The sequence below is a fragment of the Balaenoptera physalus genome (assembly GCF_965194825.1).
Source record: "Balaenoptera physalus genome assembly, chromosome: 2".
Classification (NCBI taxonomy): Eukaryota; Metazoa; Chordata; class Mammalia; order Artiodactyla; family Balaenopteridae; genus Balaenoptera; species Balaenoptera physalus.
The window spans coordinates 138565990-138593917 of NC_138883.1; the positions used below are offsets into that span (position 1 = coordinate 138565990).

At 49.6% G+C, this 27928-nt stretch overlaps 1 protein-coding gene across 13 annotated transcripts in view; it reads right to left on the reverse strand.

Moving 5' to 3' along the window:
- KLHL25 (kelch like family member 25) overlaps window positions 1–27928 on the reverse strand; it is a 66502-nt gene that overhangs the window by 30082 nt on the left and 8492 nt on the right. For 5 of the 13 annotated variants that reach the window (XR_014260391.1, XR_014260392.1, XR_014260393.1 and 2 more), the window contains exons 2-4: window positions 4617–4683; window positions 3923–3988; window positions 2544–3811 (exon numbers count right to left, since the gene is read on the reverse strand). The exons of 1 other annotated variant lie outside the window; for it this stretch is intronic. The gene's annotated coding sequence lies outside the window, so the exon portion shown is untranslated. Of the gene's footprint in view, window positions 1–2543; window positions 3812–3904; window positions 4015–4323; window positions 4575–4616; window positions 4684–27928 lie in introns of those variants that run through there. 7 more of the 13 variants (XM_082449093.1, XM_082449091.1, XM_082449092.1 and 4 more) reach the window with 7 other exon arrangements.

Sequence of the window (27928 nt, forward strand, 5' to 3'; positions counted from 1 at the left end):
GCAAACCTGCCACCGCGGAGCACCGAGCTCCAGGTTAGAGGTGCGCCTGAGGGGGGTGTGTGCGTCCATGTGCAGCCCACAGGGGCGGGAGAGTGCTGGACCCGACGTCCAGGCTGGACACGGTGGTCCCCAGTCTACCACCTGCCCTAGGGCACCTCTCCCCGCCTCTGCAACTTAGTTTTCTCTATTGTAAGACAAAGTCCCTGCTCTGCTCGGGCCTCTGAGAGTCCCTCACTTGTTGGCAATTATTTACAGAGCTTGACTCCTGAGCCTGGCCCTGGGGCCAGGCGTTGCAGAGATGAGAGACTGCGCTGACCTGGCCGCAGAGGCTTCCTGGGAAGCCCCCCTGCGCCCCCAGGTCTGAACTGCCCAACCTGAATTCCAGCCTTGCCGCACGGCTCCCCAAATCTCACGTGACTGCTAAATCCTCGTTCCGGCTTCTGCCTCCTTGATCACCGGGCACTTTCCCAAATGTGGCCATCCACCCGGTGACTGTCCATCTGGCTCCCGCGTGTCTGGGCTGTTGGAGGGACGTGGCCTTTGATCTGTGTGCCACCTGGGGGACTGGCTCCGAGGACTCCAATTCAGGGCCCTGATGCTGAGGCCTGACCTCGGTTCCTGCTGTTCCACAGGCCCCACCTGCTCTGGGTCCCTGAGCACCTCACTGCCCTCGCCCTGTGCCCCACCCCAGCCAGGAAACCAGGCTGCTTCTGAGCTCCGCGTGAACGTAGCCTTGAATGCTGGGGCTTGGACACCCACGCGTGGTGCCCAACTCCTCCTGGACTCACTTTACAGACAGCCCCGGGTTGGACTGCCAGCTCTCTGCCGTGCAAACAGGACGTCACTAGTCCTGGGGGGCGGTGGGCTCGGAGGCTGCCCACGGGGCCTGGCCGTGGGGCTAGCCAGAGAGTGGACGGCCCTGCTTTCCTCCCACAGTCACATGTGGACACACACCCTCAGCCCGTCAGGCGAAGGCCCTCTTGGGTTTTCTGGCCCCGTGGGGCACGCTTCCCTCCCTCCCGGGCCCAGGTCCACGCTGAGGCAGCGGCACTGAGGCTGCGGGAATGGACTGGGCCCCCCTCCACTCTGGGGGGCTGTGAACAGGGCCGCCCTGGGAGGGATCCAGGTGGAGACTCCCTTAGGAGGGCGTTAAGGGCAGGGCGAAGCAGGACTCAAAGACTGAGAAGGTGCCAAAAAGCAGGGCAAACCCCAACAGAGCAGCCACGTTTGCCCTGAGAATGAGGTCAAGTGGTGACCTCTGCAAGGGCAACGCTGAGTGGGCAGCCCGGGGCCCCTGAGCTGGCTCTGTCTTGCTCAGCACCAGGATGCCTGCCCGCTGCGCCAACTCCCGCCCCGGCCGAGAGCCCGCGACGCACGGACACACCCAAGCGGGTTCCCCCCCAGACGGCTGCCAGCCCAGGCTCCTCTGCGCAGAGCCGAGGGCAGCAGCACCTGCCAGGCGGGCTGGCTCCCCTGTCTGTCCCGCCTCCTCCCAGGAGGCTCCCGGACCTGAGCCAGTCTCCCAGGGACAGCCCCGAAGCACCAGGATTCTGGGGGGGAGTGGAGAGTCTCACTGGCCCCAGTTTACAGACAAGGAGGCTGAGGCCCAGACACAGGGAGGGGGCCGCAGAGACTGCGAATCGAGTCTCCACCCAGGCCCGCGGGTGCCCGGGGCTGCCCTTCAGCTCCAGGCCAGCGGTGTGGGAGGACAGGCCTGAAAGCCGGGGGCCCTGGATGCTGTGCGCCCCACCTCCACCAGAAAATACCCGGAAGCCGAATCGTTACCTCCACCGCAACGTGTCCAGCATTTCCCCCACATCTGTTCCTCCCCCCGTCTGGGAAATGCCACCAACACGCTCCTTGGTGCTCAGATCCCACCATCCCCTCAACCAGCCCACCACATGTCCTGTGGCCGCGCCTCCTACACGAGTCCTGGACCTGACCCTCCCCCCAACCCGTCTCTCCCCTGGACTAACAGAAACGCCCCTCGCCAGCCTCTGCTTCTGCTCGTGCCCTCCAGGGTCTGAATTCATCCAGAGACCAGAGTTACCTTTTAAACAGCATCACCTGGATCACAGCATGCCCAGCTCAAAACTCTCCAGGGCCATCCCAGCACCCTCAGTAAAATCCCAGGTCCCTACTGTGGTCTCCAGGTCTCCACTGGCTACCCCTGTGTCCTCACATCCTGCCACGTCCCAAAGAGCTGCCCCTCAGGCTGCGCTGGACTTGTCACTGGCCTCAGGACCTTTTCACATGCTGTTCTTCTGCCTGGAACGCTCCCCTGCCCACCCCATTTTTCCTGAGTGGCTCACTCTCGCACCTCCTGAGAGTGGCCACCTTGTTGAGGTCACCCCCTCCCACACCTCCCCTACTTCTGCCTTCGCAGCACCCGTCACAACTTAGCATCATGCGCTTATCTGCCTCCTGCATCTCTGGCCCCTGAAGGCGGGGACCGTGTGTGGTGCTGATGGGACCCGGCACAGAGTGACCATTTGACTGGACTAAATGACCAAGCTGAGACGCATATGGTGCATAAAGCTCACCTCACTGACATCCACTGCGGTGCTCGCCCAGCTGCCCTCCAGGCCCAGAGAAGATGCAGGCTGAGACGGCTGTGCATGCTGCCGAGGTAGCTGCGACGACGGGCGTGCATGGTGGACACGCAGGCCAGCACGGCCCCCTCCTGCTTGCCCCAACACCCAGCTGTGCTCAGGAGCCACCCTCCACTCCAGGCTGTTTAGACACGGGATCCAAGGTGGGGCACCGGGCTGGCCGAAGTGGTGCATCCCTGGGCTCCAGCGTCCTCCCAGCCACCGTGATGGGCCCATACCCAGGATGAGCCCAGGACGCTCTGACGGGCCCCACACCCAGGATGGGCCCAGGAGACTCTAGTCTACGATGTTTACTCAGCTGCAGGGGGTGAGGCAGGCTCTGTTCCTGGGGCTGCTGACAGATTGAACCGAGGCTGGGAGCGGGAGTGCTGCCCGAGGTGGGAGCTGCACAGAGGAGGAGAGCGGGGCCCTCATGCCTGCTGACCTGAGCCAGTCCGCCCCCTTCCTTTCTGTCACTTGCCACCAGGAGTCCCAACTAGTGAAAGGATCACTGGGACGTCAGTTCCTGAATCGGGGATCAGGATTGCTGGCCTTAGTAAGGGGTCTTCGCTATGCGAGTCCTGCCACCCTTTCCACCTCCAGGGGAGGCCACCCTAGACACCAAGAACGGGCGTCATGAGGTGATTTCCAGTGTTCAGTACCAGTTACACACCCAGCCCTATGCAGGGGCTGGGGGATCCAAAGAGAATATAAGACAAAAGGTTCCCAGTGGCAGGAAGGGTGAGCACCAAAAGCGTGTGTGCAGAGTCAGGTCTGTCCAGACTCTTGGAAGCCTGTCTCCCTGGCCCCCTGCCTTTGGGGGCCCCCAAAAATCAGACACTCTCAAGCTGTACGTATCTCAGGACTATTTTGATGACCTAAGCGTCATCCCGGGTTTTGATGGATTTAAGGCACATAAATTAACTGCATGACACTGCCATGCTCCTGACGAGCAATTTATCATCCTGCTAAGAGGTACTGATCCACCTCCGACAATAGCTTCGCTTCCCCGACTGCAGTCCTTACCTACAGGAAAGAGGTTAAAATGCACCAAATAGAAGGGATGGGATCAAGATGGTGGAGGAACAGGATGGGGAGCTCACCTGCTCCCACAAAAACATTAAAAATACACCTACAAGTGGAACGATGTGCACAGAACACCTACTGAATGCCGGCAGAAGGCCTCAGACTTCTGAAAGGGCAAGGAAACCGCCATGTAACTGCGTAGGACAAAAGGAAAAAGAGAAAGAAAGAAATCGGGATGGGGCTTGCGCCCCAGGGAGGGAGCTGTGAAGGAGGAAAGATTTCCGCACCTTGGGAAGTCTCCTCACAGGCAGGGAGATGAGCCTGGACGGAGGGGGAGCTTCAGAGCCTCGGAGGAGAGTGCAGCAACTGGTCTGCAGAAGGCAAATCAGAGAGTAACCTGCAGAGGAGGTTGGCACCGCCACCCTGCGCTCCCCAGCCTGAGACTCTCATCTTTCGGTGCGGGTGGGGGCTGGGTGAAGCTAAAGCTCAGGCTTCAGAGGTCAGACCCAGGGAGAGGACCGGGGATGGCTGCATGGAGACAGCCTGAAGAGGCTGGAGTGTGGCCACTGAGGGGGTACTTGGAAGAAGCCAGGGCCTGCCAGAGAGGCAAGGCGCCATTATGGGGAGGGGGCATGAGGAGAGGAGTTGGACCACCAAAAGAGCTTCTTTCCCTGTGAGCGCTCCCAGGCAACAGGACACCACCTACCAGAGTTCCAGGGGTGGGCGTGAGTCGCTGCTATGAGACACGCAAGTGGGTGCCAAGTGCTGCCCCCAGTCTCCCAGGAATACACGGACAGCAGCTACTACTAAGAGACCTGCGAACAGACACCAAGCACTGCCCCCGCCATCCCGGGAGTGCACAAGGGCCACTGCACCTGCACACCCCATATCAAGGGGATAACAGCCAGCACACGCTGAAGAAAGAGACAGCAAGCATCCAAGCTAAAGGAAGCCCCTCTCTTCTGGAAAACATGGTGGAGTAGAAGGACTTGAGCCTACCTCCTCTCATGAAAACACCAAAATCACAACTAACTGCTGAACAGCCATCGACAAAAAAGACAGGGACCTACAAAAAAAAAAGATATTTTAGATTCAAAGACAAAGAAGGAGCCACAACAAGATGGCAGGAGGGAGGCTTTCACGACATAATCAAATCGCATACCCACCAGGTGGGTGACCCACAAATTGGAAAATAATTATATCATAGAGGCTCTCCCACAGGAGTGAGAGTCCTGAGCCCCACGTCAGGTTCCCCAGCCTGAGGTTCTGATATCAGGAGGAGGAACCCCCAGAGCATTTAGCTCTGAAGGCCAGTGGGGCTTGAGTGCAGGAACTCCACAGGACTGGGGCAAACAGGGACTCCACTCTTAGAGGGCGCACCCAAGATTTCATGTACACTGGAACCCAGCCCAAAGCAGTAACTCCATAGGAGCCAAGGCTGGACCTACCTATGAGTCTTGGAGGGTGTCCTGGGGAGGCAGGGGTAGGCTGTGGCTGACTGGGGAGGGAGCAAGGACACTGGTGGCAGAGGCCCCAGAGAATATTGATCAGCATTACCTCTCCTGGATGTCACTATTTTGGCATCAAGACCTGGCCCTACCAAACAGCCTGCAGGCTCCAGTGCTGGAATGCCTCAGGCCAAACAAACAGCAGGATAGGAACAGCCCCACCCACCAGCAGACAGGCTGCCTAAAGCCCTATGGAGCTCACAGCCACCTCTAAACACACCATTTGACACGGCCCTGCCCACTACAGGGACAAGCCCCAGCTGAACCCACCAGTAGGTAGGCACCAGTCCCTCCCACCAGGAAGCCTGCACAAACACCAGGACCAACCTCACCCACCAAGGGGCAGACACCAGAAGCAAGGGGAGCTATGATCCTGCAGCCAGCAGAAAGGAAACCACAAACACAGAAAGTTAGACAAAATGAGATGGCAGATAAATATGTTCCAGACGAAGGAACAAGACAAAAACTCACAAGAACAACTAAATGAAATGGAGATAGGCAACCTACCTGAAAGAGAATTTAGAGTAATGATATAGTAAAGATGATCCAAGGTCTTGGAAAAAGAATGGAGGCACAGATTGAAACGATACAAGAGATGATTAACAAAAAGCTAGAAGATTTAAAGAACAAACAAACAGAGATGAACAATACAATAACTGGAATGAAAACTACACTAGAAGGAATCAATAGCAGAATAACTGAGGCAGAAGAACGAATAACTGACTGAAAGACAGAGTGGTGGAAATCACAGCTGTGGAACAGAATAAAGAAAAAAAAATGAAAAGAAATAAGGTCAGTCTCAGAGACCTCTGGAAAACTATTAAACACACAAACATTTATAGGAGTCCCAGAAGGAAAAGAGAGAAAGAACATGAGAAAATATTTGAAGACATAATAGCTGAAAACTTCCCTAACATGAGAAGGGAAACACTCACTCAAATCCAGGAAGCACAGAGTCCCATACAAGATAAACCCAGTGAGGAACATGATGAGACACATATTAAGCAAACAGACAAAAATCAAAGACAAAGAAAGAATATTAAAAGCCACAAGGGAAAAGAAACAAGTAACATACAAGGGAATCCCCATAAGGTTATCAGCTGATTTTTCAGCAGAAATTCTGCAAGCCTGAAGGGAGTGGCACTATATATTTAAACTGATGAAAGGGGAAAATCTACAACCAAGAATACTCTAACCAGCAAGGCTCTCATTCATATTTGATGGAGAAACCAAAAGCTTTACAGACAACCAAAACCTAAGAGAGTTCAGCACCACCAAACCAGCTTTAAAACAAATCCAAAAGAAACTTCTCTAAATGGAAAAGAAATGGCCACAACTACAATAGAACCAAGAAAATTATGAATGGGAAAGCTCACCAGTAAAGGCAAACATAAAGTAAACATCTACACACAAATATAATATCAAAGCCAGCAATCATGAGAAGAATACAAATGCAGGATACTGGAAATGCACTGGAAATTAAGAGAGCAGCAATTTAAAACAATCTGGTATACATATAGACTGTTATAACAAAACCTCATGGGAACCACAAACCAAAAATCTACAGTAGAAACACACACAGAAAAGAAAAAGCAATCCAAATACAATACTAAAGATAGACATCAAATCATAAGAGAACAAAAGAGGAAGGGAAGAAAAAAGACCTTCAAAAACAAATCCAAAACAATTAACAAAATGGCAATAAGAACATACATATTGACAATTACCTTAAATGTAAATGGATTAAATGCTCCAACCAAAAGACACAGGCTGGCTGAATGGATACAAAAACAAGACCCATATTTATGCTGTCTACAAGAGACGCACTTCAGATCTAGGGACACATACAGACAAAGTGAGGGGATGGAAAAAGATATTCCATTTAAATGTAAATCAAAAGAAAGCTGGAGTAGCAATACTCATATCAGACAAAATAGACTTTAAAATAAAGAATGTTACAAGAGACAAGGAAGGACACTACATAATGATCAAGGGATCAATCCAAGAAGAAGATATAACAATTGTAAATATATATGCACACAACATAGGAGCACCTTAATATATAAGGCAAATACTAACAGTCATAAAAGGAGAAACTGACAGTAACACAATAATAGTGGGAGACTTTAACACCCCACTTTCATCATTGGACAGATCATCCAGACAAAAAATCAATAAGGAAACACAGGCCTTAAATGACACATTAGACCAGATGGACTTAACTGATATTTATAGAACATTGCATCCAAAAGCAACAGAATACACTTTCTTCTCAAGTGCACATGGTACATTCTCCAGGAGAGATCACGTCTTGGGTCACAAATCAAGCCTTGGTAAATTTAAGAAAATCGAAATCATATCAAGCATCTTTTCCGACCACAACACTATGAGATTAGAAGTCAATTACAGGAAAAAAAAAAACTGTAAAAAACACAAACATGTGGAGGCTAAACAATATCTTACTAATCAAGCAATGGATCACTGAAGAAATCAAAGAGGAAATCAAAAAATACCTAGAGACAAATGAAAATGAAAGCAGGATGATCCAAAACCTATGGGATGCAGCTAACAGTTCTAAGAGGGAAGTTTATAGCAATACAATCTTACCTCAGGAAACAAAAAAAAATCTCAAATAAACAACCTAAACTTACACCCAAAGCAACTAGAGAAAGAAGAAACAAAACCCAAAGTTGGAAAAAAAGAAATGATAAAGATCAGAGCAAAAATACACTTGATCTTAATCAAAAGGCCAAGAAGCAACAGAGACCAGAAATAAGTGAAATAGAGAAGAAAACAATAGAAAAGATCAATGAAACAAAAAGCTGGTTCCTTCAAAAGATAAACAAAATTGATAAACCTTTAGCCAGACTCTTTGAGAAAAAAAGGGAGAGGGCTCAAATCAATAAAATTAGAAATGAAAAAGGAGAACTTACAATGGACACCACAGAAATACAAAAGATCATGAGACTACTACAAACAACTACATGCTACTAAAATGGACAACCTAGAAGAAATGGACAAATTCTTAGAAAGGTACAATCTTCCAAGACTGAACCAGGAAGAAATAGAAAATATGAACAGACCACAAGTAATGAAATTGAAACAGTGATTTTAAAACTTCCAACAAACAAAAGTCCAGGACCAGATGGCTTCACAGGTGAATTCTATCAAACATTTAGAGAAGAGCTAACACCCATCCTTCCCAAACTCTGCCAAAAAATTGCAGAGGAAGGAACACTCCCAAACTCATTCTACAAGGCCACCCATCACCCTGATATCAAAACCAGACAGAGATACTACGAAAAAAGAAAATTACAGACCAATATCACTGATGAATATAGATGCAAAAATCCTCAACAAAATACTAGCAAACAGAATCCAACAATACATTAAAAGGATCATACACCACGATCAAATGGGATTTATCCCTGGGATGCAAGGATTCTTCGATATCCACAAATCAATCAGTATGATATACCACATTAACAAACTGAAGAATAAAAACCATGTGATCATCTCAATAGATGCAGAAAAAAACTTTTGAGAAAATTCAACACCAATTTATGATAAAAACTCTCCAGAAAGTGGGCATAGAGGGAACTTACCTCAACATAATAAAGGCCATATATGGCAAACCCACAGCTAACATCATTTTCAATGGTGAAAAGCTGAAAGCATTCCCTCTAAGACCAGGAACTAGACAAGGATGTCCACTCTCGCCACTTTTATTCAATGTAGTTTTTGGAAGTCCTAACCACAGCAATCAGAGAAGAAAAAGAAGAGGAATCCGAATTGGAAAAGAAGAAGTAAAACTGTCACTGTTTGCAGATGACATGATACTATACATAGAAAATCCTAAAGATGTTACCAGAAAACTACTAGAGCTCATCAATGAATTCGGTAAAGTTGCAGGATAGAAAATTAATACAGGACTTCCCTGGTGGCACAGTGGTTGAGAATCCACCTGCCAATGCAGGGAACACGAGTTTGATCCCTGGTCTGGGAAAATCCCACATGCTGTGGAGCAACTAAGCCCATGGCCCACAACTACTGAGCCTGCACTCTAGAGCCTGCGAGCCACAACTACTGAGCCCTCGTGCCACAATTACAGAAGCCCACGCGCCTAGAGCCCATGCTCCACAACAAGAGAAGCCATTGCAATGAGAAGTACGTGCACTGCAACAAAGAGTAGCCCCCACTTGCCGCTACTAGAGAAAGCCCACGTGCGGCAACAAAGACCCAATAATAAATAAATAAAATAAATAAATTTATTTAAAAAAAAGAAAGAAAATTAATACACAGAAATCTGTTGCATTTCTATACGCTAACGACAAAAGATCCAGAAAGAGAAATTAAGGAAACAATCCCATTTACTATCACATCAAAAAGAATAAAACACCTAAGAATAAACCTACCTAAGGAGACAAGAGACCTGCCTGTACTCTGAAAACAATAAGACACTAATGAAAGAAATCGAAGATGACACAAACACATGGAGAGATACACCATGTTCTTGCACTGGAAGAATCAATATTGTCATAATGACTATACTACCCAAGGCAATCTATAGATTCAATGCAATCCCTATCAAATTACCAATGGCATTTTTCACAGAACTAGAACAAAAAATTTTTAAATTTGTATGGAGACACAAAAGACCCCTAATAGCCAAAGCAATCCTGAGAAAGAAAAATGGAGCTGGAGGAATCAGGCTCCCTGACTTCAGACTATACTACAAAGCTACAGTCATCAAAACAGTATGGTACTGGCACAAAAACAGAAATATAGCTCAATGGAACGGGATACAAAGCCCAGAAATAAACCCATGCACCTATGGTCAACTAATCTATGACCAAGGAGGCAAGAATATACAATGGAGAGAAGACAGCCTCTTCAATAAGTGATGCTGGAAACACTGGACAGCTGTATGTAAAAGAATGAAATTAGAATATTCTCTAATACGATACACAAAAATAAACTCAAAATGGATCAAAGACCTAAATGTAAGGCTGGACACTATAAAACTCTTAGAGGAAAACATAGGCAGAACACTCTTTGACATAAATTGCAGCAATACCTTTTTGGATCCACCTCCTAATGAAAATAAAAACAAAAATAAACAAATAGGATCTAATTAAACTTAAAAGCTTCTGCACAGCAAAGGAAACCATAAACAAAATGAAAAGACAACCCACAGAATGGGAGAAAATACTTGCAAACTATGCAACCGACAGGGATTAACCTCCAAACTATACAAACAGCATATGCTGCTCTGTATCCAAAAAACAAACAACCCAATAAAAAAGATGGGCAGAAGATCTAAATAGACATTTCTCCAAAGAAGACACATGGATGGCCAAAAAGCACATGGAAAGATGCCCAACATCACTAATTATTAGAGAACTGCAAATCAAAACTGCAATGATGTATTACCTCACACCAGCCAGGATGGCCATCCTCAAAAAGTCTACAAACAATAAATGCTGGAGAGGGTGTGCAGAAAAGGGAACCCTCCTACACTGTTAGTGGGAATGTAAACTGATACAGCCACTATGAAGAACAGTATGGAGGGTCCTTAAAAAACTAAAAATAGAACTACCAAGTGATCCTGCAATCCCACTACTGGGCATATATAAGGAGAAAACCATAATTCGAAAAGATACATGCACCCCAACGTTCACTGCAGCACTATTTACAACAGCCAAGACACAGAAGCAAACTAAATGTCCATCGACAGAAGAATAGATAAAGAAGATGTGGTACATACCTACAGTGGAATATTACTCAGCCATTAAAAAGAAGGAAATAATGCCATTTGCAGCAACATGGATGGACCTAGTGATTATCATACTAAATGAAGTAAGTCAGACAAAGACAAATATATGATATCACTTATATGTGGAATCTAAGAAAAATGATACAAATGAACTTATTTACAAAACAGAAACAGACTTACAGATATCGAAGACAAACTCATGGTTATCAAAGGGGAAACGTGGGGGGGTAATGGTAAATTAGGAGCTTGGGATTAACATATACACACCACTATACATAAGACAGATAACCAACAAGGACCTACTGTACAGCACAGGGAAGTCTACTCAATATTCAACCTATATGAGAAAAGAATCTGAAAAAGAATGAATATATGTGTACATCTAATTGAATCACTTTGCTGTACAGCTGAAACTAACACAACATTGTAAATCAACTATACTCCAATGTAATATATATATAGTTTTAAAATTGCAAAAAGGGACTTCCCTGGTGACGCAGTGGTTAAGAATCTGCCTGCCAACGCAGGGGACACAGGTTCAAGCCCTGATCCGGGAAGATCCCACATGCCACGGAGCAACTAAGCCCATGCGCCACAAGTACTGAAGCCCACGCTCCTAGAGCCCGTGTTCCACAAGAGAAGCCACTGCAATGAGAAGCCCGTGCACTGCCACGAAGACCCAACGCAGCCAAAAATAAATAAATAATTTATTAAAAAATAAATAAATAAAATAAAATTGCAAAAAAAAAGCACCAAATAATAGCAAGGTGCCCAGCTCACCTTTCATCCTCCTTGGAAAGTTAGCCAAATACATAAGTAAACAAACTAGCCAAGAGGCAAGACCTTCAGAAGAAAACTTGCCAGGCTCTCTGAAGATTCCAGTGACTAAGAGCTAAAGACGTTCACTCTCAGAGAAAAAGGCACCAGAGGCAATCACAGCTGCATTTCGGGGGTCACTCTCTGGGAGGCCCAGCTCTTCCTGCAGCGCTAACGCCCTCCCCGCCTTCCACCCCCAGCCAGGAGTTAGCAATTTTCTAAATGAGGGTGTCAACTCCATCACTCTTCGCTGGTGGCCAGAGGGAGCCAGAAAATCCCAGGGCCCAGCTGAGGGGTTGCAGGTAATGTGGTTCTGACTCGCTCATCCACCAGAAGCTTCCCGAACAATTCCCACATGCCAGGCAGGGAGACAGTGATGCACAGAGACAGCGTTCCTGCCCCCATGGGGCTACACTCTGCGGTTGGCGGTATGGAAGGGGGCAGACAGACCAGCGATAAGGAACCAAACCAGTGAAGAGGACACTTTCACTTCCTGGGAGTTCTATGAAGAAAATAAAATGGCAACGGGCCACAGAGGGACAAGACGACGGTGGGCTCATTTAGGCCCCTGTGAAGAGGGGACACGTGGGATGCAACTTAAGTGATGAGCGGAGCCCGGATGTGATGGCGGGGAAAGGAGGGTTCAGGCGGAGAAGCAGCAGGTGCAAAGGCTGGGTGGAAACCATCGGCCCTTCAGGGAAGAGAAAGGCCAGGGACAGGCAGGGGCGCTATCACACAGGGCCAGTGGCACGTGAACCCAGGGGCCAGTCGTGTAAGTGAAGAATTCGCCTTGGACATTCCAGCTGCAGCAGGTGGACCCCAGCCCGCAGAGCGGAGGGGCAGCAAGTATTTTGAAGCTGTATCTCCCAGGGGGTTCTGCCCCAGCTGCACTGACACGCCTGTGACAAAGCAGCCCCGAGGAAACTCACAGCTCCTCAATGCTAGTGCATAGAAACAGGGCCCCTGAAGAGAGCCCAGCCCTTACCGGTGACCCTGCCAAAGTTAATTCACCTCTCTGGGCCTATTTTTCTCAATCATAAAGTGATGACGAAGACAGCTGCTACTTTATAGGTTTGTTTGAGACTTAAATGAGACCGTCGATGACAAGCATTTGGGACGGCCTGGCCCTCTCCTGCTTCCTCAGTCAGCTGTTTTATTATTGTTGCTGTCGTCATTACCACCGTCACTGAATAAAGAACACAGCAGACATTACCCCAACCTCCACTTTGAATAAGGGGATTTTCACTGTCTACTCTATTCATTTTTAAGTTGTTTGATTTTTTTTTTTTAAATGAGTATGTAATATTTTTATAGTCAGGAAAAACACTAAAGGTTTTCTTCAAGCCTGCTGGATCTGGGTTACTCCAGAACTGTGATAATGAAGGATTCCAACACTATCAGATATCAGGGCTATGCAGGGCGGCGTGCTGCAACAAGGTTCCCAGGAGCGGGGTTCCGAGAGGACGCCCCACGATACTGCAGCTCAAATCCCCGCCCTGCCCAAGTCTGGGGGACACACACCCCTCGGGGAGCCCACGGGGTGCGGGGGCAGCCATCCGTCCAATTTTCAAGCGGAAAACAAACTAAGCACCACAGGAAGCAGACAAATCTAACTGTTAAGTGAAAGTAAAATCAGTATGACCACTGTAACTGAATCAGAGCCACAGATCATTCTAGATACAAGTGAATTATCAGACAATGGGTCCTTTCCCTAGATGTTTCTACTTTCCAATGGCCCTTTCTTTTAAAAAGAAACCAAAAAACAACTTTATATATATATATATATATATATATATATATATATTTATTCAAAAGTCGTATTACCTGAATTTTTATTGAAAATGCAACAGGTTAAAACTGTTTATATTTTTTGCTGTGTATTTATTTATTTTGATCTTGTTTTTCAGCTTTTGACTTTGAAAGACTTCAAATCCGCAGTAAAGTGACGGGAATTGTGTAACGCACGCCTCCTGCTCTCCCGTGGTTAGCCTGCTGGATGCTACTACGCCCTACCCCAGCCCCCAGCCTCACCCCATCCTTGCCTCACTGCAAGCCCCGGCCCTCCTGCAGGCGAAGGGGCTGGCCATGGGGGTGGTGGTTCTAGAATGGAGTGAGGCTCAGGGAAGGGGTGAGGGTGTCTGCTTCATACTCTGCTTGGTAATAAACGGGGTTCTCTTCAAGGCAGTACCAGAATGTCCCACGAAGGGTGGAGCCCGCCCCTGAGCTCGCCCCCCTCTGGACAGAACCCCAAGCCTTCCACACCCTCTGACAAGGCACACTGGTTCCCACCTGCTGTCCTGAGGGCGTGAGCAACGCTGCAACTGTACCCTCTCGAAAGGGTCACGCACGCTCACATCCACAGTCCCAGGTGGGCACTGAATCCTACACATGGCCCAACTTCCTGCACCCAAAGCCGGGAAGGGGAACGTGGTCCCAGCAGACCCAGAGGGGCAGGCAAATGCCTTGGTGCCTTCTCCACTTGCTCCAGCCTTTTCCCTTAATGCACACGAATGTTAGGCACCCTTGAGGAAGGGCAGCCACTTTAGCTCCTGTGATTGATAGCCAGGTCTCAGGCTGACGGCAGCCTCTGGTCATCGGGGAGCCAGAGCTGTTATTCCGAGTTGATAGATGCTATGGGGATGGACGCCAGCTCTGCCGAGGTGGGCGGGCCACTTCTGGAGGAAGGGTCTGGGTGGTGCACTGCCCTGGCCTTTCCCAGGCAACAGGCTCTGCCTTCCCAGAAAAGGCAGAGGACAGGGGTAGGGGCTCAAGGCCTGTGAAACTCTGCTGTAGGAAGAAGCAACACCTGTTGCAAAGAATCAACAGGGAATTCTGGTCGGGAAGGGAGCCACATGGAGCACATGACTACCATGTATCCACACTGTGCTGGGCATCTTACATGAAGATTTCATCCTCACAGCCAAGCCTGACAAGGTTATGACTCTGTTTTAATCAAGATGGGCTAGGTTGTGCTGCAGCAACAAACACCCCCGAATCTCGGCGGCTTTGGGGACAGAGACACTTCGTGCTTACGCTACATGCGCTGTGGGTTAGTTGGTGGTTGGGGCGGGAGGGGAGGAGAGAGTACTCTTCTCATCACTGTCACTCCCAGGGACCCAGATGACAGAGCAGTCGCCATGTCACCAGTCACCATGCTAATGGGAAAATAGAGAACGCTCTGGAAAGTGGCATTGCCAATTCGGTGCTTGGCCTTAGAAAGACGCACATCACTTCTGTCCCCATCTCATTAGCTAAAGCGAGTCATGTGGCTTCGTTCACCGGGACAGCACCAGAGGTGAGATCCTGCCATATGTCCTATTAGTTTTGTAATTTACAGATAAGAAAACAGCAGCTCAGAGATGAATGGTAATGACAACAGTACTACTACCAGTAAGTCATAGTGACTGAGCACTTACTATGTACTAGGCACTGGTCTGAAGGCTGGGACACCGGGCAGGGAGATGTGGGAATGACTCCCTGTAATGACTGCCCAGCCACACGCCCAGCCCAGCAGACGCAGCCACAGATGGTTGGCGCCCCCTGTTCTGCCCAGGACCCCCTCTTCTGAGTGCGAGCTCCACGAACCAAGTGAGATAGGCCAGCAGGCACACCCAAGAGCTCAGTCATTTTTACTGAGAAGACAACACAAAAGCGAAGGCAAGACACAAAAGACGACAATCCCCAGGAATCACAGCCCCGACACAGACGTTCTCGTGGGGGGTGAGGGGGTCAGGAGGTGGTGGGCAGGAACACTGTCCTAAGGAGGCAGAAACTGGTTCTTGGAAGACAGAAAAAAATCTTACTTGTTTTAGGTACAAAGCACAGACATACATACAGAACGCAGACAGACTTATAGCGTATCTGGTATTAAAATTTATGGTGGGGGAGGGGGGTTGAGTGCAATTAGGAATAAAAGGTCCAAAAAGGTTTGTGGGGGACAGTGATAAGGTTGAGACACACTGAAAACACAATGACTATTTTCACTTGGCTCATTATTTTCAGCTTTTATCCCAAAATAAACATTTTACATTGTTGCAATTATAGAATACAATTTCACATTGTTTTTACCATTCACAGAGTTTGCGCGCTCCTATCCTTCATTCACCACTGAACACAGATTGATCAGGGGTCTCCTGCGTGCAGACACTGGGATGAACCGGTTGGTTTATCCCAGTGTCTCTGGGGTTGTCAGCTGTAATTTTTAATGTCTGTGAAGTATATAACCACCATGACTTACTAATTCATCCATCCATAGTTTTGCATTTGTATCCAACGAACAAATAACGTCTTTGCTGCAGTGTATTATGAATCACTGTATTCTCTTGAGATAAAAATCTTTGGAGAAGAATTACAGATGTTTGACGTCATACTGTCATAGAAGCTCTGGTTACCATGCTTAATGAAACCACCCCTGCAACAAAGAGGCTTCTTTCAGCTAAGTGAGGAGTGGCTCAGACGCCTCCAAATTCGGCAGGGCAGGGCCGAGAGAACCTGCCACCTGGCTTCCACTGCCGCATCCTGCTGCCCCTCAGCTCAGTGGGGCCGCCTGGACTGTCTCTGGCCCCCGAGGCTGGGGGTCTGCAAGCCCAGCTATTGCTGCAGACGGCAGCGGGGCCAATGAAATGGACGTCCCTGGTCTAACCACAGAGGGGACAAAGAACTTGGTGCTCAGGTTCGCCCATCTGTTGAAATCGCTTGTTTCCTTTCACGTATCCAGAGCGAGACAGAGAGAAACAGGCAGGGGCAGAGAACAGCCCCCGTACAAAGCAAACATCACCTCCTGGTCCCGGGTTCCTCCCTCTTCAGCAGGACTGGCCGGGCCCTTGGCAAACAGAGGGAGGCTGGGGGCCTGGAGGGAGGCTGTCTCTCTTCCTGTCTGGTCCCCTGAAAGAGTCGCAGAGGCCCACAGATGGAGTCATTAAAAGCATTGTGGCCTAGATATCACTTTCAGTAAGCCACCTGGAGTGACAGCCTGGGAGGAAAATGCACACGCAGAACAGGACAGAAGGAAAAAAAAAAAAAAAAAAAGTCAAGCACCGGCTACTTGTTCGTGGATTTCTTTCTCCCTGTGCTCTAAAAGCTTCGTTCTACGCCAGGCTGCCAGGGCTGCTGTCGAACCAGAATGGGAATGTGCCTCAATTGCTAAAGCCCAAGACACAGCTCTGTTTCTCCCCTCCCATGGAGAGGGAGGAGGGCAGGGGGGTGTAGCTGGAGAGCACTTTGGTAAGATCTTTCAAAATGACAAAAGCCCTCTGCCCCAGCCTCTCCACGCCCAGGAATCCTGCCCTCCATCACACTTGCAAGTTCCCTCTTGGCTGCAAGCAAAAGGCTGGAAACAGGCTCAGTGTTCACAGGCAAGAGGCCCAGTTAAAGAAATGGTGGTTCATTCATACAATGGACTACTACAGAACTATATATATAAAAAAATAAGCAACTGGCTTTCTCTGCTAAAACGAGAAGTGCTATGAATAGGATGCCATCTCTTACATCTGTTAAAAACCAACTACCTAGTCATACACATAGACACGTAATACACACACACACACCTGCTGAGGTTGCAGACTGTCTCTGGTAGGCTGGGTGAGAAACGGGTTGATAGCTACCACTGGGGAGGAGGGCGGGGAGGCTGTCCCCACCGCACACACCCCTGAACCTGCCGGACACTGTGCCAGATGCAGGCAGGGTCACTTTTTTTTTTTTTTTTTTTTTTGGGTCGTGCCACGCAGCATGTGGGATCTTAGTTCCCCGGCCAGGGGTCGAACCTGTGCCCCGTGCAGTGCTGAGTCCTAACCACTGGACCGCCAGGGAAGTCCCGGGGTCACTTTTTTCGAACCTGGCTGTGAGCGATGTTTTGCCCCAGGCCCTGTACATGCCTTCTTTCATTTCATCCTTATGGCACCTCTTTGAGGCGTCACGGTCCCTATTGTACAGGTGGGCAAACTGAGGCTCAGAGAAGGTAAGAAACGCGCACACGTCCTCAGTATTCAAAGCTGTTTTGCTCCAAAGTCCCTGCTCGAAAGGCACAACATGGGCTGTTTAGAAAGAAGAACTGCCTTCCTGGCTGCAAACGCCGTGTGTGCCTGAACAGGAGATGCTGTTTTTAATGAAAAACACTTGATTTCCCAAGTGCCTCGCTGCCACTTAGCAAACCTGAGTCTGCCTTCCTGGGCCTCAGGAAAGGAGGAAGGGTGTGGAAGTGTGCCTCCCCGCCTGCCAGGCCCCGGCCACCCTGAAGAACTCGCACTACATCCAACAGCACGTAACTTGAGGACGCAGACCAGGCCTGCATTACAAGCTCTCTCTCGGGCGCCTGCCTTCCTCCCTGCCTGGGGAACAGGGACGTTGGTCTGGCACCTCCCTGCTTGCTGGCACTGCCACCTCTATACTGCAAGGCTTGTGTTGGGTATTTAGATGCTCAGTGCCTCGGTTTCCGCATTTGTAAAATGGACGTGAAAATAATCACACCAACCTCGCAGGATTGCCAAGGGACTAAAAGGGGAAAACAGATGAACAGAGCTGGGTTCAGGGCCCACACCCAGGCCCCAGCTTGCAAGGGCTTTGCCTAGCACACCTGTTCTCAAATGGTTTGGTCTCAGGATCTTTTTACAATTTGAAAACGATTGAGGACCCTAAGGGGCTTCTGTTACATGGTTTAACCTATTGATTTTTATCACAGACAAAATTAAAACTGAGACAAAATTGAAATGTATACTAGTTACCTGAAGAACAGTAATAAACTCATTATATGTTAGCATAAATAACAGTTGTTTTTCATAAATCTAGTTTCCAAAAAAAAATTTATTTTATTGAGAACAGTGGCCAGACTCTCTGCTTCTGCATTCAATTTGTTGTAAAATGTCGTGTTTTTTTTTTAAATTGAAGTATAGCTGATTTACAATATTGTGTTAGTTTCAGGTGTACAGCAAAGTGATTGTTATATATATATTTTTAGATTACTTTCCATCATAGGTTATTACAAGATCCTGAATATAGTTCCCAGTGCTATACAGTAAATCCTTATTGCTTACCTATTTTATATATAGTAGTGTGTAAGTGTTAATCCCATACTCCTAAACATTGTAAAATGTTTTCATTGAAGACTAGAAGAAAATCCAGCCTCATACAGACAGGGAGTTGGAAAAGGGAACAGATTTTAAGAGCCTTTTCAGATCATTTTGGATATTCCTCTTTGACAAAACACTAAGACTTGTCAAGCACTAGTTCCTTAAAGGTTAGCTGCAGTGTGGGACCTGAGCCCGTGTGGTGCACTTGTGTACTCCATGACCTTCCCGTCTCCTGGTTTGTCTTGCACTCTGGCTCACTTACCCATGCATGATTTAGTAACTTCATGCAATGGTCATCTGGAAAACACTGGGTCACGGGGTTATGCACTTGGAGGGAATGGGTGAAAAAGGCAAATAATATCTGGGTGTTACTATGAATACAGTTTTGACCCTGTGGACCCCGAAAAAATCCCAGGGACCCTCCGGGACCACACTGTGAGAACAGTGGGTTAGCAAAACTTCCTCATCTTCTACACATTAACCATGTTTTTTTAAAAGGACTTGAAAAAGAAACTGCCATGGAAAGTGAACAGCAGTGAGAGTGGAATCACCTGCCCGGAGGGTCTCGGCCCCTCCCCAGCCTGCATGGACGTGTGGGCACAGGAGCTGGCGTCCTCTGATCCCCGCTGGCCGGCCTCCCCTCGAAGAACCCAGCCTGCTCTGCCCCTCCCTCCATCACCAGATGCTTTCTTCTCACCACAGGACCCCTCATTTTCGCCCAAATAACAGACCTCGGTGGTTTGCAGAGGGCAGCGCCTGAGACGGCAAACTACAGGGGCCATGCACAGGCTGCTGCCCTTGGGCTTCGCAGTTGATGATTCTTGGTCTCTTGAAATTACATATGTAACGTGTATTTATAGCCAAATACACGGGTGCCCAGAAGCTGCAACTCATTCGTACATACATTTTTAGCGTATCATTCGGCCACCAAGTTCCATTAAATCCCCCTTCCCGGGTCCCTTGCGTGGCTAGTCCTGCGTCGGAAACAAGGTGAGGACTTCACAGCTGCGGAATGGGCTATGAACAGGCCCTGTCCCCAGTCTCTCCCACTCCAGGCAATCCGGTCTTCACTTTTGACCACCATTCCCTCCTGCTCAAAAGCTTCAAGGAGGCTTGGACATCCAAGCCTCGTGCAATCTGGTCCCCAGCCCCTCTCCCCCACCACTTGCTGGGGCACATGCTGGACTTTCTAGCTCTCCCATCCCCACTCCCTCTCTCCATAAGCCCTCTCTTTTCACGCTCACACCCTCCCCTGGACTTGACATCTGTCTGGCGTGTACAGGGCCTCGTACATAGTAGATACTGAAAAAATTAACCTGACAAGGAATTTCTGAGCACCTGCCATGTGCTGGGCCCTGTGCTATGCACCAGGAACATGGCAGAGAGTAAAGAGAACATTTCTGTCTTGTCTCCTGCAATTAACATTCTAATACCCGTTGGCCCTTTGCTGCGGTGCTGTGAAGGTTCTTCTCTAGTCCAGCATTATTTATTCCTTCAGGGCATTGGGTACTCTGCCTTTATTTTTATTTTCAACTCATCGAGGACACTATTCTGTGTCATCTTTGCTGCCTGGAATACATTAGATCGATAATATTGCTGAATGGGAAGTAGATTAACCACAAATACCCACTGGAATAAGAATCAAAAAGATCCACGTGAGAGGCCCTCAGGGTCTGCTGTGTTAACCTGCAATATGATTGGTATGTTTCATATTTAAGTATTTTAAATGCTGGATGGGAAAGAGCAACCCTCATGCCTGTCCTACATAGTGTTCTGCAAATCACAGTAATCAAACTGGAGATGCTGGCCTCGAGCACCCTGAGGGGGTGGTTAGGCGCTAAGGTCCTGGTCTCAAATCCCAGCACTGCTGTTTCTACCTGTATGACTGGTCCAAGGTACTTATATTCTCTGAGCCTCAGTTTTTCTCATCTGGAAAACGGGGCGGGTGGAATAAGTGTCAATGTGCTACCCTGAGAATTAAATGAGAAGGTCCATGTAAAGAGCCCAGCACGGTGGGACACACAAAATTCACTCTATTCATGAGACCTGCTGTTATCAATACTGTTGCTGTTGTAGCCCCTGTTGGCACAAGCCCTGGGCAGGAAAATCCAAGAATGGAACCCTGATCTCCATCCCTGGTCTTACTCCTGTGACCATGTTACCTACATAGCAAAGGGATTTGCAGATATAATTAATGATGTTACTAACTAATTAGGTGGCCTTAAAATAGGGAGATGCTCTGAGTGGGCCTGACTTAATCACATGAGCTCTTTAAAGCAGAGTTTTCTTCAGCTGATTGCAGAAGTTGGTGTCAGAGATCTGAAGCGGGAAAGGATCTGATGCTCCACTGCTGCTTAGAGATGGGGTGGGGTAGCGGGTATCTGGCATGGAATGCAGCAGCCTGTAGGAGCCAAGATCAGCACCTAGCTGACAGCCAGGGAGGAGAGAGGGACCTCAGTCCTACAACCACCAAGAACTTGATTCTCCCAACAACCTGAATGAGTCTGGAAGCAGATTCTCCCCCAGACCCTCAGGATAAGAGCCCAGTCCAGCCGGTACTTGACCTTGGACTTGTGACAGCCTAAGCAGAGAACCCAGTTGAGCCAGCCCAGGTTTCTGACCAACAGAACTGTTAGCTAATAAATAGGTATTGTTTAAGCCACTAAGTTAGTGGTGATCCGTTAGGCCACAACAGAAGCTAACATAAGCCCTGCTTGGCCTCTGGCCATAATGCATATAAATTAAAAACATACCACGTGCTTGTCCAAAGGGTTCGGGGATGGCACTTTCTGCATCCTTAATGCTGCATGGATGACGCTCTGGGGCGGGGTCTGTCTGATCCATCTCTACCTCTAGCACTTAGCAGTGTGGCTATCACACCGTAGGTTCTCAATAATTTCATTTAACAAAATTTCAACTTCCTGAGCAGTCCGGAACAGAATGGCTTACAGCTCCCCAGATTGGCTTCATAATCGCGTGACCAGCCAATCATAACGTGTTCAGGTGCACTAACCTGGACAAATCCCGGCAAAGGCCTCTCTTCTGCCTAGAGGAAAACTACACAGACACTGCAAGCGGTTCAGAGGAAGCCACCCAGCACCCAGGGTAGGGATGTGTCCACGTGCAAATGAGTCTCGCTTCACACACCCACCGACACCGCCGTTGTCCCTGCCTTGGCCTGTGGCAGCCTCCCAGGGATCAGCTGGCCAGCCAAACCCTGACATTTGGCTTGTAATTGTACCTTCCTGTAAAAAGTCCTAGTCGGAGCAGTAAAAATAGCTTTTTCACTTTTTTACTTCCTGCAACACGGACAGACCAGTCGATCCTGGTGCCTGAAACAAAACCTGGCGACTCGACCTCACTCTGACTCCACAAACCCCTGCAGGCTGGGCTGGGGGTGGCAGTGGGGTGGGACCCAGAAAGGGCAGCCCACTCTGCCCCTGCCCTCACCGACTGCCCTCGAGCCAGCTCCTGAGTGAGATGCTGCCCTCACTCCCTTCATGAAAAACCCAACCCTCAGAACCATGGGATGCCTAACAAATGCAAAGATGTGCCTGCAGCCAAGGTCTCAGCCTTCTCTCCTCCTGCCCACTGGCTGCAGAGGTACAAACGCAGGATGCTTCCCGACCAAAGCCCTTTGACCACCTGCTTGTTCGTCCGCTGCTATCACCACCACCCCCAACCCGTGTCTGTCCACCTTCCTGTCTGTGGCCTAGTCCCCCCCAGCTCCCCACAGCTTTCCCAACCAGGTTGGGCTGGTGGGGATAACAGAAGCCTCCACCAGGGCTTAGGTCCCAGGCGGCAGCAGGGCAATCACAGCCAAGCCTGGACGCTGCTCCCCAAGGTGTCGGCCCGCTGTGTTAGGGCCCACTTGGGGAAGGACAGGAGAGCCTGTCCTTCCCCAAGTGGGGAAGTTGTTGATTCTCCCAACAACCTGGGAGAACCTATATATCCCCAGGCACCTGAATTCCAGCACTGATGAATTCCTCCAGGGGCCCAGCCAGCTCCCTGGCTCCTGCATCATGGGGCCTGAGGCCGCCCAGGGACCACAGGGCCTGGTTTTCCTTGGCCCTGATCCCACCCTTCCTTTATCAATCCCCACAGCTTCCCCTCCTTCTGTCTCCGAATCAAGTACAAGGGCCCTTTTGTCAATCTTTTGCTTATTTTAAAGCCTCCTGTTACAGGAAAACAGACAAGGACCCCCAAAGTAACAAACATGGAAATACACAAAGTTCTAGGAGCCCCAGCCTTTGGTCTCTACCAACAGATAAATGGGGGATCAAGTCTGTGGGGACCAATGCCCCTTTCTGAGCCTGTCCCTAGACCAGCTAGAGGACCAGCAAGAGAACCTTCTCTGCCCTCCTGGTTCATTTCTTTGACTCGGCTGGGTGAGGTCCTCCCCATCTCAGGGATGCAAGGCAGACGTCCCACCTAAAGCCAGCCCAGCCCCTCCCCTGGACACACTGGCTGTTTAGAAACACTCACATCCATTCAAATGTTCCAGGCTCCAGATATCTGCCTTTCACTAGTAAAACCCATGATGTCTGCAGAGCTTTTCAGCATAAAATGAACTTTCAGGAATGTTTTCCCATGCCCAAAACGCAGCAGCCTGGCAGGGGGCAGGGCGGGGATTAAAAGGACCTCATTTCACAGATGAGTACCCAGGGCAAAGGCTTCACTGAGTCCCCAGTCGCGGTCAGACCAGCGAGAGGCAGCGCTCGCTAAACCTTGATCCTCTGGAAAAAACAATGATGGATTACAATAAAAAGAGAAAGCCTGAATAAACCGGATCACACTTTTTTTTTAAGGAATAATGAGATCCTTTTCCCCCGTCACATTAGCTAAAAGCGAAAATGTGGATAATATCAAGTGTGGTGAGGAAGTGGGGAAGTGGGCTCCCAGACACCGTCAATGGGAGAGAAAACTGGCTTATTAGTCTTCGCAAACGGCACTTGGTTTTGACAATGAAAATTTAAAGACCAGAAAGACGTATGATCAAGGATGTACATGACTTCATGGATTGTATAGAGGGGAAGAAAAATCAGACACAACCGAAACGTCTCCTGTTAGGAGACTGTGAGCTGAAAGATGGTGGTCTGGCCACACTGTGGAATATTACACTGCTGTGAAAAGAGAAAGAGATCCACCACACAGTAAGTGATAGACACTGTGGAGTACTGAGTGTGATCCAAATTATATAAGCACAAAATCTGTATATGAAAAGGAGGACGAGAACAGTATGCCCCAAACTGCTGACAGATACCAAGGATGGGGCCACTTTCATACCATGCTCCATTTCTTCTCACATTGTTTGTTTATAAAGGGAACCTACTGATGTATGATTGAAATTAAAGACAATAAAACAACTTAAAAGGAACATGTTTTCCTTAGGCTCCCTATGCATCAGAAGATTCCAGAATGGAATGGCTGCAGCCTATCTCTGGGTCTCGTCTCAACTCCCTCCCCAGCCCACGATGTTCCCAGCCTGTGCACTTGCTGGGCACCCCCTTCCTCAGATCTTCCCACGGCTGCCTCTTGCCATCTTGCAGCTCAAATGTCACCAGCCCAGAGCCCCCTCGTCTAAGCAGATGCCCCACCTTGATCCTTTTCCTCACACCTCCCCGTCCGCCTTCTGCAGCCCAACTGCAGCTCTATTTATTTTATCCATCTGTGATCTGCCTCCCCCAGTTGAATGGGGGCCTCAGGATGGTGGGGACCTTGCCTTGTTCTCTGCTGCATCGCAGAGCCTGGCAGAAAACAGACGGCAAAAAACATTCGTTGGCCACATTAGGAATCGAGATACAAACGACAGTCCATTTCCTCACGTGTCCAATGGCTCTGGCCACGCCACTCACAGCCTAGCGCTGACCCATAACCACCTGACTACTTGTCTGTCTCCCAGGCCAGAGGCCGAGCTTGCAAGTACAGACCCTCTTTGAACCTGACTTCCCTTCCCACTTTCTTGTCCAGGGTGAGCCATTCAGAAGGTGCTGAATAAATGTCTGTTGCCTGAATGGAGCTGTACATCTCACTCCCTCGGATTTCCAAAGCCGCAAACAATACAGGTGCTCACGGGTTAAGGGACTTGTTGCCCAAGGTCTCGCAAGCCCAGCTGGGATACAGCAGAACTTGAACTCTGGATGCAGGATGCAATCGCCATGGCTTTCTAGAAAAAGAGCTCCTCCATCTCTTGGCCCTCACTCCTGCCCAGACAGATCTGACCTGGCCAACTGCAAATCGGGCAGGCAGCTCATCCTGGGGTTTGAATGAGCCAAGCCTTTCTTATCTTAATTAGGAAATTAATTCCTTTCAGCCTAGCTTGATCTGTGGCCAGCCTCTCCCTGGGGGCCCAACAGGAGCAGGCAGAAAATAAGCAAGTCTGAGTCTGAGTTTCCATCCTATCCCGAATCCTACTCTGAGGGGCGGGCGGCTGACAGTCCAAGGTGACTTCCTGGCAGACAGAGGTGGGTGGGGAGCGACAAAGGGGTCCTCCCTTTGGCAGTCGCTGACACAGTTCTCCCACGGCCCTGCTCAGCCCCCGCCTACCGCCTCCTCGCAGGAGGAGCCATCAGACTGGTCTTGCAGGCGCCTCCTTGGCAAAGTGCTGCGTGCAGAAGGCAGGGAGCCTGGCGTCCTCCTCTGTCCCCCTGGGCTCCCTCAAGATCCCTCTTGCCCCCTAGGAGGTCTTTGACCACCTCTCCTTTCAGAGGTGGCCCTAGGCTCTATGCCCAGGGGACACTCCGCAGGCTAGGTCTCACCCCATCTGTTCCGGGCTGGGTGGGGGGTGTCAACTTAAGTGCTCCCACACCTGCTGCCCTTCACACCTGGGCCCCAAACTCCAAGGCAGTGGACAGAGGCAGGGGACTGAGGGAGGAGACAGCCCTGTCCCTCTGGAGTTACTGGGAAAGTCTGACTCAGTTTCCACTCACCAAGAAAGGAAAGGAAATGGGGCGCCTGCCTACTACAACGCTTTCATTCTGCAGGTGGAAAAATGAGGGCCCAGAGAAGGAAGGCGAGCTGCCCAAAGGCCCACAGCACCCATCAGAGGCGGAGCTGGAGCTAGGACGCCAGATTCTTGCCTTCTAATTCAGCCCCTCTGCACTCTACCGGCCACCTCTCCCTCTTCCTGCCCAAAAGAACTATGCAAGTAACTCAAGCGTTATAAAACTACTTAATACCAGAGGACACAAGACCTTTTGAGATTTTACAGCAAGACATTTAATAGTAGCATTGTACCGAAGAACATCCACCCATTTTACAGAAGAGCAAATCGAGGCCCATAGAGGTAAGGGGACCTACAGGAAGTTGCACAGCCAGGTAGGGGCAGAGCAGGACTCCCAGACCCCCACTTAAGTGCTCTTTCTGCTGACACGGTCCAGGTGTGAGGGTTCCATCTGCGGGATACCTGGTGAAGAGGTGGAGCTGGCCTTGGGCCTCAGTCACGCTGAAACAGGGTGGGGCCCAGAGAGCCTCATCTAAACTCTGTCCCAGAGGTGCAGGATACCATCGTTGGGGGAAAGAATGGCTTGGGAGATTTTTATGTATTTGCAGAAAATACAGTGAAATTTCCCAACTAAGCTGGATTTCTGAGACCACAGAGCTGGCACTTTTAAAAACAGGTTAGTGAGCCACACATGCCTACCATTTTTCATCCAAAAGGTCACTGACATGGCTGGGAAGGAAAGGTTTAGCAGTAAGAAAGAACAGCGTCTACTGGCACTAGAGGGAGGGGGCAGGGTGGGTGCAGGTGGCTGGGACCCCAGGAGAGGGCTGACCACAGACACATAAGCAACATCTGAACCCGAGTCCAGTTCAAAGAGCCCATGCTCTTCCCCCCAACCCCCAACCTGGTGCTGAAGAGACTTAATAACAGGGAACCCTCCCATCCCTGAGCCCTCTCTCTGCCCTCCATCCCACAATCCCCCTTCCATGCTCCTAACAGCTAAGGGACCTGGAGTAAGTCTGGCAAGGTGAGTGCCTGAAGGTGACAGGTATCAGCTTTAGCTACATATTAGATTGGGGTGGGAGCAGTGCTGCTCAGGGGCCAGGTGGTCTAGGAAAGGGAGTGGAACCTACAGGGGAGGCTGGGCTGACTTCCATCACCTGGGGACAGACCCAGATTCCTAAGGGAAAAGGCCAGCTGGGATGCTGTGAGTAAAAGCTGTGGATGCATACACTCTCCCCACCCCCGCCCCTAGCTGTCCCAACTAAGTGTTTTCTGGCTGGGAAAACGCTTCAACAGCCCTGGTTGCCTAAGGCAATTCAATTATGAAATTTACCACATTAGATGAAAAGGAGCATCTCAATCAGCCAATTCATTGTGTCTGGCCACTCTGATTTCTTGTGCCAGCTCTGCGAGCCCCCTCCTTTTTCAGGCCACACCCACACTGAGGGCTGGTACCCTGGGACTAACGGCTCAGGCGATGGGCTGGTCTTTGGGGCTGGTGGGGTGGGTTCTCCCATGATCCCCTGAGCAGATCGGCTGTATCCAGAAGCCACCCATCTTCCTGGGGGACTCCTGGGCCAGACCACCATAGTCCCAGGTGAACCTTTCCATCACCTCCCACCTGCATGCTCTCTGCCCTCAACCTGCACCTGCCTGGAGGCTGGCAATGAAGTGGCCTCTGGGAGAAGTGTGAGTGGGTGGGGGGAGGTGGTAGCCCATGACATGCCTTTCTCATCTTTACTTAATCAAGGCATCCTCTCTCCAGGAAGCCTTCACCACCCGCGCACCTCCTGTGTCCCCTCAGCTCCCCTTGCTGCCTTTGTCACTGGGGTACTGTGCACACCTCGATGTGTCAGGGCCTCTAACCCACATACATGCCAGCACACCTGGTCCAGGAGCTCCCCGAAGGCAGGGTCCCAATCAAGCCCCTTCAAACCATGAATCAATTAATCGATTCACGAATGAATGAACAAACCACCACTCCCTTTGACCGCCCCCCCCCCCATCGTGCATCACAGTAATAGATGGGAAGAACCACTCCTGCTTTCGCTGCAGACCAGGAAGTCCAAGGACCGGGTAATAGTCCTCTTTCTTCCTGCTCTCCTCTCCCACACTGAGCGCCCGCAGGTTTAAGATGCTATTAAGGGGCATCAGGCTGCAGAAGCCGCCTCTGAGGTGGAGCGTGCCACTCGCCCGCGGCT